The sequence below is a fragment of the Hippoglossus hippoglossus genome, chromosome 6, assembly GCF_009819705.1.
Source record: "Hippoglossus hippoglossus isolate fHipHip1 chromosome 6, fHipHip1.pri, whole genome shotgun sequence".
In the NCBI taxonomy this organism is placed as follows: domain Eukaryota; kingdom Metazoa; phylum Chordata; class Actinopteri; order Pleuronectiformes; family Pleuronectidae; genus Hippoglossus; species Hippoglossus hippoglossus.
In genome coordinates, this window is record NC_047156.1 from 21,912,121 (window position 1) to 21,924,636 (window position 12,516).

The 12,516-nt window shown below is 41.1% G+C and overlaps 1 protein-coding gene across 2 annotated transcripts in view; it reads left to right on the forward strand.

Moving 5' to 3' along the window:
• The window catches only part of lingo1a (leucine rich repeat and Ig domain containing 1a), a 128,354-nt gene that overhangs the window by 82,846 nt on the left and 32,992 nt on the right, over window positions 1-12,516 (forward strand). The window lies entirely within an intron of this gene.

Genomic DNA, 12,516 nt, shown 5'->3' on the forward strand with positions numbered 1-12,516 from the left:
CCCACCTTGCCCTATGAATCGCTCAGGAGACCTTTTAATCCTGCTGCTTCCCTGTGGCATTGGCTCTTCTCCAGCTGGGAGCAGCAAGTGTTTATTGGCTTTAGTATCAGTAGGATACTTGTGGTGGCCTGCCTCACCATTCATTCTGAGATTCCTGCCAAGGCTGTGTCGTTCTTTGACTTCAGCCATCAACTACAAACCCTGGTCTTGTTTGGCGCTCTTAAATAGAGTGAAGCACAAGTGATATCGAGGGCGCCGCCATAACTTTTGTCCCTCTTGACTTTTAAATTAAACTACTGATCAGATCAAATACAGTGACTAAACTGAAATACCATCTACTCACATATATTATCTCTTTTGGTGCTGTCATTTGCCCGACCATGCCAGGAAGATAAATGTTGCCACTCTGTTTTAGTTTTATACTAATTGTTCAGATTAGGCAGTGTAATTAAAGGTCAAAACCTCTAAAATTGAAAGCTATTAGTCCATGATCTTTCCCACATTGGCCAAATTAAATTAATTTATGTTTGTAAATATTTGTTTCCTGCTTATGAGAGAAAAGAAAGGGAATATTTACACCAGCAGATAAGTGCGGAGTCAGGACTCTAGTGAGTAGAGTGTGTACATGTTTGAAACTAGGAAGCAGAGTGAGAAAACCCATTAAGGAAAAGTGATTATGGTATTTTGTGTTTTAGGAGATTGGTTACAGGAGAGGAATAATTTGAATACAATTAAAAAGATTGAATAGCATAACATTAGAGTGCAGGGCTGGCTATGTTAGGATGAGTGGTTCAGGGTTAGGCAGCGGATTTGTGTGTGTGTGCGTGTGTGTCATGTAGACTTTCTTTGTTCCCATATAACACAGATTCAGTGTCTAGTTGATACAATCTCAGACTAATTGTGTATTGGTCTGATTGGTCTGGTTAAACATATTAAAAAATTACAAAGTGCAAAACACTGACATTTAACTCAAATGTTAACTTAAACCGTTTCTGACACATTGCACAGCAAGTTATCCCATTGGTCCAATATCTGATTGAGTAATTCATCGAAAGTGTGATGCTGATGTTTCGTGAAGACCTGAAGTATAATTTGGTTTCAACAGTACTACCTCATATGGAAACGTTATGGATGAGATTCATTTTGGACACATTTCGAAAAAACATTGTGATTACTTTTTATATCATTGAGGACATTGGGGTTATGAGTGGAATTTAAAATGAAGCTACGTGGGATAAATTGTCATCCAATCTATTGAAATGTGATCTTGGGTGCAGCATAATCTCCTGTTGAAGTGTATGATTGTTGTCTTTCATATTGAGAAAAAAAGAATCATGCATAATATCTTTGACAGCACTGACTGAATTGTGACACACTATAAATTACACAGTAATATAACTTTGAATTCTTCTTTGTTACATGTAATCTCTTCAGTACAACATATCCATCATGCGTTCCGTTATTCATTTCTGCTCTTATCAAATGTCGACTGATTTGCCAGCACAAAGGCTCCTAAGAGAGAATCCCTGACGGGTTTATCTAGATTTAAGCATTGACACTGGGCCTTAAGTATCACAGGTGCGAGCCTTAGAGCGGACATGGTTGAATAGCTACATGTCTTCCCCTCCTCAGCCTTGGCATGTAATTAACCTTCAATCATCATTCAGTGTCAAACATAATTTTTCAAATGTAATTTAGCACCACAGGGGTCTCCTGGTGAGGGGGAAGTAACGTACTATGTTATTGATAGCTCCTCTCAAAGCAAGAATCACTTAACATGTGCTGAAAGGCTTTTAGTTTTGACGACATGTGCTGCCCGAGCTTCTAGTTCAGGTGAACGGTGAACGCCCCAACAGTCCTCATGAGAAAAATCCTGCTGTCAGTGTCAGAATCACTGTGCCATGCATCAGCAATCATGAAAAACGACCACCAAGTACAACGTTTAATGTATTTGTGATGCAAAGTGCTTTTTGTGTTCTTAAACATGTACCAGGTGCGTTTCACAGCATGTTTCTCTGTGGGTTCCTCAAGGTCACTTTCATGACCTATGTTTTCATCAAACTGCAGCGATGTACTGTGTGAGAATGGTGATAAAATACATTCATTTGTTGTGGGGCTGCAGAAAAGACTCAGGAGAAGAGTTTCAAGTAATTTGACCTTAAACCCAAATAAGCCACAATGTGGGACAGCATGGAATCAATACATTAGTATATCAGGTTGGTGTGTTAGACCCTTTCATTCCTGTAAAAACCTTGTACTCTACAGTATATTCTAAGACACCACATTTTGAAACCAAAGTAAAACAACATCATGGAAGCATGTGCCCTTGTTTATGTTTGCATTGTTTCTCTATTGTCCAAAGGAAGAGAGAGAGATCCTGATCCCAATTACTCCACATGAGTAAAGCATCATTCACTCAATTCGTGCAGTCCATAGTTCATCTTTTTAGACTTCCTGGGCTTATTTTCTGCAGCAATCAGAGACACGAAAGAAGTGCATCTTTTTTTCTTGGCAGGACCCATAGGGAGGAAACAATCAATAACCAACACGAGGACACAGCACACACACTGTGAAATTCCACTGATCACATCAACTCGTACTAACACATTCAACCTGGAAGCTACCACATCTCAGTCCGACTCACAATTAAACCAGCCTACTCACTACTGCTGTTGATGCAAGAAGCTACATCTTATTCTATGAAGAAAACTAGATGGGCTCGGTCCACAATTAGGTTTTCAGTGATATTCGCATCCTCATAAGTGAGCACTGCCGGGCAAAATGATCTTCTCCTCTGACATTAGACTGCATTGGGTGCTCTGAATGGAGAGGAAACTAATACATCAGAAACTTGGTGGAGGGGGTCAATAGGAAGCTCCCTGTATTGTCTCTGGCTAAGCTCTGCTCAGTGCGGTTTAGTTCAGCTCTCTGTAATTACCAGAAGAAAAGCAGAGTCCTCTTTGACATTTGACACCAAAGTGACTTAAATTCCCAGCAGCCAATTCCACATCGGCTTTTCACCAGTGGAAGCCGCAAACAACAATCGGAACGCATCCGAACCCATTCAGTGACACGCACACACCGCAAGGGGACTGGCATGTCGCTCTGAGCCACACATTGAGAAATGGGCATAACCCTGGAACAAATAAAGCCACCCAATAGAGAGCTAGTATTTCCCCAACCGATAATTGCCTCAGAAGCTGCATGGAAATAATGAGATTCTGCTGACACAATGCGGCCACCAGACTGACTGCAATATGCAGTATATTGTCTCCAGCCTTCCCACAGTTCGCTTGACTCTGTGTGTGGGTATTTTAGTGTGTGTGTGTGTGTGTGTGTGTGTGTGTGTGCACCTAAACATTTATGTAATTGCCATTTGCCTCGCCAGGGTACACAGGTTGAAGAGGTTAAATGGTTGTATTCGCTACAGCCTGTTTGCTCTCCTGAAAATCCTATCTTCATGCTCCTGTGAAATTGCCGTTGTATAGCGATAGTTATCCTCTGAAAAAAACCTGGCAAAGAAGGTTACAATAACAGAATTCATCCCATTGCTTTATACAGACCGATATGACACGAGCAAACCACTACAAGAGAGCGAACTCTTTTAAGAGTTGTATGTTAGAAAGAAATGTGCGGAACAGGATTCAGATTTTCTCGAACTCAAATATGACCTTTGGTCGTTGAATTGAGCAGGATGTTTTAAAGTGTATTGACTGACAGGGCAACAGCTTCATCAGGGGTGGAAAAACCCAAATGATCACTATAGGCAGTTGATTACTATAAAAGAATGCGTAACTTCTTTAGGATAGTCCCAGAACTTGAAGGAAAGGTGCGTGCAGCCCAGCCGCTCACTTCTCTCTCTCTCTCTCTCTCTCAGACACACACACAGACAAACAGATACAGTCTCTGATTCGCAAAAGTTTAAATGCCAATTTGTTTGAAGTGACTCCATAATATCAACACTGATCACCATGATCGATACTTTTCTTAATGAGTAAAATCTTCAAAATCGTCTTCTCTCGTGCGTGCAGACAAACACCGACACACAAACACATATGCAAACAGTGTCATCGGACTCATGTGTAAACTCAGACTGGGTAGAAACAACATAATTTGTAAACTTAGATAATGTATGGAGAGCCGGGGGAGATGGTGGGGTGCTCGGTTTGCCTTGATTCTGCTCGATTAGTTTGGAGACACACAGAGGAGATTTAAATTGCTGACAGAGCCTTTAAAAACTGTCAAAAATTACTTTTTAACAGTCCAGACATGAATGAAAAGACCCAAACGAACACCGTAAGCGTATTACCTGATCACCATAACCGAATTTTTTAAACAGCATTTGTATAGAAACGGTTCTGTCCCAAGCTTTTTGTTCCATTTAAACGGGTGATCACTATTTCCACTGTATATCACACTGACCTTTCTAATTCAATGGATGGAACTGCTTCTCCTTAGCAAGCTGTTACTTGGTGCAGGTATTCCAGGTTAGGGTCAGTCAGTCTTAAGTAGAGTTAAAATCTTTGCAAGAGTCAGTTTTGAAAAGAACTAAAGAGTAGCTTTGTCCCCAGCAGACAGTGCATGCATCCACAGAATAAGAAAATCCTCTCTGTATAGTTTGGAGAGCTCCGGCAGAAGGAAGTTGTTGTGCCGACCTTTGAGCTTGTCATTGCTTTGCAGCTCGATGATTTTGTCTTGTAGGTGCTCAGCCACATCAACTGGTTCCACAATAAATGCTTTAACAAATACATTCAGGGCAACCCGACAGCTGAATGGTTAGGGTGCAGCAGGAATATCCCCTGGCCAGCTGGACCATTTACCTCTTCTCATTCCTGTCTCTGCTTCACTAATAAAGGCAAAAATGCCCCCCCCAAAAAAAAAAAAAAAGTTCAATTCCTTCAGTTTACTTTTCTTTGTCCTGAATTCCTGAAGTTTTGCAAACTCACCGGCAGATGCCATAGCAGGGTTTTGCTCCTGCACAGTCGTTCAATGCACAGCGTTTGCACACAATGCACAATTTGCCTTTTCCCAGTGCGAGCAGATCAGCAGTGGCAACAGGGCTCTCCTCCACAAACCCTCCTTCTGAATGAGGTGTCAGCTTCTTAGCTATTACCGTGCTCAACACAAAACTCCCCCTCGCGACAGTGTCAGAAAGCAGTCTGGAGGAAGTGGCTTGTTGGGCTCTAGAACTCTGCTGGGCTGTGTTAACTTCATGCAAGCACATCTGTCGTCGCAGCTCATCTAGTTAATGTGCATGTTTACAGCTGTGGTGACGCTCTAGATTGGCCTTATGACACACTGGCACTGGCTTTTCTTTGGATTCAACAAATAAATATCCTTCATTCACATGTCTTTGGAAAGTGCAACTTACTGTATCTAACTTTTCTTTCCATGACAGTAGCCATGATGCTGGACAGCTCTAACATGTAAGACATGCATGTGTGTTCACTTCACCCTGAACACGATGTGATGAGCATAGACTGAGGGGCCCACCCTGAAGGACATCAAGTACTTTCTTATTTTATTTTATTACAGAAAAATGTGTTGTCATAATAATAATATATTTAGGCAGTAGTGCGGTGGTTATCACTGTTGCCACAGCAAGAAGGCTCCTGGTTTGAATCCGGGTTAGGTTGGATTCTTTGTGTGAAATTCCTCTCGCCCAATGCAGCTGCATGAATCCAGCTCCCCCCCACTACTCTCAAAAGGATAATAAAAATAAAAATAAAAATAAAAATTGGATGGATAATCATTTTTATAGTTGCCTTTTTTACATTTATGAATACTCTTGCTGGCCATATACACCCTGGTAAAAGCTAGACGTTGCTAAGTAAGGCTGTAAGATGATATTTGCTGCTCTTGCACATTATTTATTAATATTTTCTAGCAGTTCTCAACAATTCATGGACACACTTTTTTCTTTTTTTTTTTTGAATTAGTGGAGGCAGCAGGGAGCTGAAGTGAATAGTATCCGTCCCGCAGTCGGAAAGTAAGTGTTCAAGCCTAAGCGTCAGCAAGCATCGGGACTGTTTAGTGTGCCACGGAGATCAATAAAGTAGAATTATTATCAAATTATTATTTATTTGGTGAGGAGGGAGTTCAACACTCCAGCCAATAAGATTATACTTTTTATAACACTCATGACACTTCTGGTACCAGTTGTAAAATAAAATTCTCTCAGGTTTCATTATAGACGAGAGAAAAAAAAAAGAAGTGTTGTTCTTTGGTGTGTAAATTCTACTTGTTTTTTGTTCTAAACATTTCCAGCAAACGTTGGCAGATGCAGCTCTGTTTGACTGCGCTCCTGACAGACTTTGGATCACAGTGGGTTGTCCGTGCTGGATCGCACATTGTTGTAAATCAAACAAGACAAGAGCTGTGGATTCTGTTTTCATTGGATTCGCTGTGATTAATAAGCCATACACCATGGTGTGTTGTGTCAGATAGCAGCCAGTCGACTTCCAGCAAGGTCACGCTGAAATGCTCAAGGACTTTCCCAGATTAAAGACAGAGATGCAAATGAAGTACGTCCTAAAACAACTGTAGAATCTCAAAGGGCATTTTACGCTAATTACCAAAGTAGTAAAAAGCCCATAATAGCATTCCGAGGGTTGCCAGCATTCCCCAAATCGAATGTGGTGTGCTAATATGTGCTGCTGAACGCTGCACAGGACGACTCCTCATCTGTTCATCCCAATCTCACAGTGGAGCTTGTGAATCGTGGTGACAGTGATTAGAAATTCAGTCAAAGAAATGTACTGTATAGTGACAAAAATTGCATAAGCAATGGCAGCTACATCCAGCTGATGAAACAGGGAGATGATTATTTGGTCCACAGCACAGCATGGATTCATAGGCTCAGAGGGGAAATATGTTACCACCCACCATGTCTTAAAGTGAAATACTCAAAGTATCCCCTACAGTAAAAAGTGCATTTTGAACCCAGCGCAGTGCTTTTACTGTGATCACTGGCAGTGTATCGTTCGTTTATACAGATGCTACGGGCAAGTGCTGGAAGGTGAGGGTTGTTGTTAGAAGTACGTGAGGGTATATTTACTGGAAGCAGACCCAGAAGAATCCGAAGCTGTTTTCCTACATGCACTCGGGGAAATGTCCAGACAATGGGTTCCGGACGTTGTGCAGAGTTTGTTTTTTTCACATATGAAGAACGCAGCAGGAGGTTCTCTGAGTCGAGCGGAGGGTTCAGGTGAGGGGTGGTGCCTGGGGGTAGAGCCTCCAGGAGGAAGGACATAACGTTTAAAGTCTGCTGTGGAGATCACCTGCTTCTGTTTACAGCACATTGACACTGGCGTCCCCTATCCCGTAAAACCAAAAGCTCTCCAAACTATAATAGTCTTTCCAAGGTGACATCTTTTTCGAAAGTCTACCACGTGAATGACACCATTTTTCATCCTTTCAATTTTGCATCTGTCGCGTGATAGAAACAACGCCTCGGTCTTTACTGGGGGGGGGGCTGGCAGGAAAAACAGGCCTCTGACTCTTTTACCTGACAATAATGGCAAGTGGAACTTTGTTCTGGCCAAATTTATCTTGTAGGAGAAGGCAATTTAGTTTAGTTTAGAAGACAGTGGCAGTTCAAATAAACGTTACGCTGCATGTCCAACTGTGTATAAACAACAGAATATGTATTCAATTAGCCAGTTATCTGGAGAAAGCCAGAAGAGGAAAAACAAGCTTTTTATAAAGTCAATTTACAGATATGTATTAGTTCTGCTTTTTGATTTCATTTTCAATTTCGTGTGTGTGTGTGTGTGTGTGTGTGTGTGTGTGTGTGTGTGTGTGTCTTCTCTTTTTCCTTTTTTCCATGTTTTGTTTATGTTATACTGGAAGAGGAGGTTTGTGTTTGTTAATTATGGAAGTCTGGTAATCACAAGAGGGGATGGGCCAAATGCATTGGCATGACAGAATAATAATTAATATTTTTTGTTCATTAATTGTCATTGTTTAGTCTATACGTGGTCCACATTTATGTGACGTTATGTGTGTTGTGAGTTTAATGTCACACCAATGTTTCCAGTTTCCAACATACAAGTTGGGGTTTTTTTTGGGGGGGGGGGAATCTTGCTACATGAACGACCTAGAAAACATTACATTAGTGTATTAGGGTTTATTCAGGTACTAGCCCTCAGACATGAACTGACAGAATGGGAACATGCTTGGTCCGAGTCGCCACCTTGTTCACATGAGGCAGCGGATGCAAGCCATTTAGCACTTTCACAGCGAAATGTGTGAGGGGTTAAAAAGTAATCTGTCTGTCAGGTGCTTATTATGAAGGTGCTCGGCTGAGAAAACAAATGATGTTTAAAGAGGAATGGATTTGTGCTGCCCCAGTGGAGCTGCGCTGCACAGCAAATAACAGACAGGTATGCGGAAGACAGTTTTGTCAAGGGGAAGGTAGAGCTTCGATTTTGCATGATAACAATGTGAAGGCACTTTGCATTCCGGTGTTTGTGTGTTGACATAATGATAATATTTATACATCATTACCTTAATGTATCTTTTAGCAGCAGTATATAGTCAGACAGTATGGGTCAACTCATGAATACTGGATGAATAGGTTGAGTGAATTTATTTTATACAAAGTAGAAGAAACAGCACAGAATCCCAATGTTCCCCTGGGGCTGTTGTAAATGTAGCTGAATAGGCATTTATTACAAAAGGTTTTCTTTCTTTTTTTTCTCACATTATTCATCAAAAGCGTTCTTTCTTTCTTTCTTTCTTTCTGTCTTTCTTTCTTCCTCTATAATCATTAAGGTTACACAATGATTATTGAACATGATCCTTGGAATCCACCAATTTTCTTTTTTGCATGAAATTGCCCCTTTTTCATCTGGTTTTGAGGCAGTGCAGCTCATATAAATTGCCTCATAATTTTTCCATGACTCAGGCATTTTGGTGACAATATTAAATGCATGAATAGCATTAAGAGTGGAGGCACTGGGAAAGAAGCTAGAGGCACTGGGCTTCTATAAGCATTTTTATGTATGTTATATCAGCAAAATCCAGGAACCCCGACCATCTACATCTTTGTAAGAAGCCTCTGTGAAGTGCAAAGTGACTTCATGATATTGTGTTCAAGCTGTACGACCAGCACTGCATGTACCAGCTGAAGGAAGCGACACTTCCACGGTAGACTGTATAAAGTCGGTGAAGCTCAGGGTTTCATGATTGGTAGCTTCTCATCTTAGCTTCACCTAATTTTCAACTCAGAATCTGATTAGGGGAAAATACAAAGGAGACCTAAACTTCATGTGTGTTCATTTACGGTCCGGCAGACACTGAAGAGAAAATGAGATTGGACCTTTCCCAGCATGCAATCACTCAAAGGATTGACATGGATTTGGCCGTCAACAATTTACTAAAGCCATCGTGGCAATGACAAAGTGATTGAAATCTCTCCACCCTTTGGAATGGTGTGGTGATGTGGCGGGGAGGGGGTGAACCCAAAACGGCAGTGATTACTTAACCAGTGTACAATATTCCCACCCGATTCCTCACCCCCCCTTGACTCTGAAAAACAAAATGATGGGATTTGATTTAGAGCCAGATTTGATTTCTGTTTATGTGTGTGTGTGTGTGTGTTTGTGTGTGTGTATTTTCTGTGTGCTCATGTGTTCGCATGTCTGTGGCAACGTGCGTCCGTGTTTATGTGGGTCTGTGTCGCACAGAGATCGAGGGGTGGCAACATCTTTTACAAGGAGCTATCGTGTCAGGAAGCCATTGTCTGTGCGGGCAGATGACAGGCGAGTAGCCCCGGCGATGGATGGTGCCCTGCAGATGAAAAAAATAAATACAAATGGAAGCGGAGGCCATGAGCAGAATATCTGCAGGGGTCTCAGGCCAAAGAGCTGCTCGTAATAGTTTGTCTATGGGGAAATACATTTGTCACATTTGTCTTGTTGGCAAAACGAAAACCAAATGGCTTTAGAAGATGAAATAGCATCTACATTTGTTGACCAGTAAATGTATGGCCAGGCTTTCATATAGCCATGTGAATGTTTCCTGCCTAAGGGGGGGTTATGTATCTAGAATGCATTTCCTTAAGTCTTGAATATTTCTTTAATGATTGAGATATATATAGCATAAAACACAGTTTTCCCAATCATTTCCTTTGTGCATATGCATAATTTTGATAATCATTACAATTTAGATTGTTTTCCCTCTGTAAAATTAGCCACAGCACATAGATATGCATGTCTCATGAAACTAAGCAGCTCTGTTGGTCATATAATGTCTTTTTGACCTGTATTACTCCAGAAGGACAACTACCTTGACCCCTTCAGGAACACAAGGAGAGCTTACATGCTTAAAATATGGTTACAAAAGCCCAATAATCCATTCTTCAAAACACAACAAATACATTTCATAAGAGCACAGAAATACTTGGCTGGCTGTTGGCAATGAGTCTTAAAAAGTCAACATTTTTCATCTGCAGACCCTGTCAAAGTAAACATGCTGAGTTATTCACACTACCTTGAGAGTTAAGTAATGCTTTCACCAGTCCTTATTCCACAAAATGCCATTCCTCAACTTCTTTTACTTTCCATCACAGTCCGTTGGACAGTTCGAACGCTCTGTTCAGTTCCCCCTCCCCTCCCCCCCAGGAGCTGTCAGCCGTTGTTGATACACTTGGACACATTTTGCCAGACTTACTAAATTACTCGAGGCTGATGCAACCGATACGGATTGAAGAGTTGCTTTGAACTTCGTTTCTAACGAGTGGAGAAGATACTTTTGAAATATCTAGTTTAAACCTATTTCAATATTAAAGGCTGATCTGGGGTTTTTTTTCAGGTAATAATGTGTTTTAAAGACTCAGATGAACCCAGTTGCAAGAAGTTTCGTCTCTGTACACTGAACGAATTTGACTACACCTGGGTCGGTATATGTGTGAACTTTTTATATCTGCTAAACATCTAATTATACATCTATGAAATGCAGTGTGTCAATAACTTCATCACCCTGTGTAATCTTTCAAGTGACTCAACGGTACAAGACGCTGCATTTCTTCTCATCCAGATGACACTCTGTTTTATATTTCTAATAGTTAATATACTGACACGTCCTTCTCCAGACATACAATGAAAATAAATTCCCGGCGTTCTGATATTAAGTTTACTGACGATGGTCTTTCAGATGACAACACTTCAAACTTAGTGTAGTTATGAAGGATTTACAAATGCCTATTATCTCCCATGAAATTAAAAGAAAAAACACTTTTTTTCAGGGTTGACTCCCAAATGTAGTATTGATGCTGTGATTGTTCTGTGACAATGTGCCATTAGAGAAACAAGTGATCTGTTATATTGACAATTACAACTGTGGCAAAACGTCTTAGAACTGAGGTCGCAATTGTTGTTATTATCGGAACATTTGTCTCTGCTGACATATTGTCATCATCGCGTCTGTCTGACTGACTGCTCATGGTTTTGATAGTATATTTAAAAGATTACTAACCCGGCTCAAACGTGCTTAAAGGGATAGTTCCCCGAAAAATGAAAATTCACTCACCGATATATGCCGATGGAGGGGTGGGTGAAGTGTTTGAGTCCACAAAACACTTTTGGAGTTTCAGGGGTAAACAGTGTTGGAGCCAAATCCAATACAATTGAAGTAACTGGTACCTTCTTTTCAAAGGTAAAAAAAAGAACAGAAAAAAAACATAACCTGCCTCCATTCTGCTCCTGTGGTGCCATCCAAATATCCGGGGAGCCCGACATTCATATTCGACCCGAAACGAGGCCATTTAAGTTTTAAGCCTGGAGTATTCGCGCCGGAATGTTAAAAGGTAACATTTAGCTTTAACATATTCTCACAAAATAAGAGGCTCGTTGTGAGAAGAATCCCATCCTGCACAATGGTTATATGTATTAATCCGTTGTTGTTGTTTGAGCGGTAAAATTAAAGATTATTTACTTGTGTCTGCTTGGGAAGTTGAAGGACGCAATCAATGTCCCCGAAACGAGAAATTTATGTGGTAAAATTGCCGTGGAAATCTGTGGCGATGTGGAATGCAAGGAGGCAAATTGCAGAGGATTATGCATTTTCAGTTGGGCCTCAGTGATAGATTAAGCCCCAGCATTCAAAGGCACTATGTTTTGTTCAAGGGTGGAAGTGACTTTGCCAAGACATTGCAAGATAAGAAGCTAACTGTTATTAGTTTAATGGGAATGATAGTCTGCCCAAAGCAGTGTGTGCAAGTGGCGAGGGAGCATCGTCTTCTTCTTTGCAGTCTTTCTTGCCCAGCGCCGAGGCTGAGCTTGCCGATTGTTTTGTGGGAAATCTGAACCACCGAAGACAAAGTGTTGCTCACATGACCACTGGCCCAACGGAGCTGGCTCCAATTTACTCCACTTTGTGTAAATAAGCCCCTTTGAAATCCAGGATGGATCAGTGGACGGTGTGCACCTAACAATCTGGTATTAGCTTATAATTCCAGTGCTACACTCGTCGTAGAGGTAGTAACCAAAGAGCGTTAGGGTTAGACTTCTATCT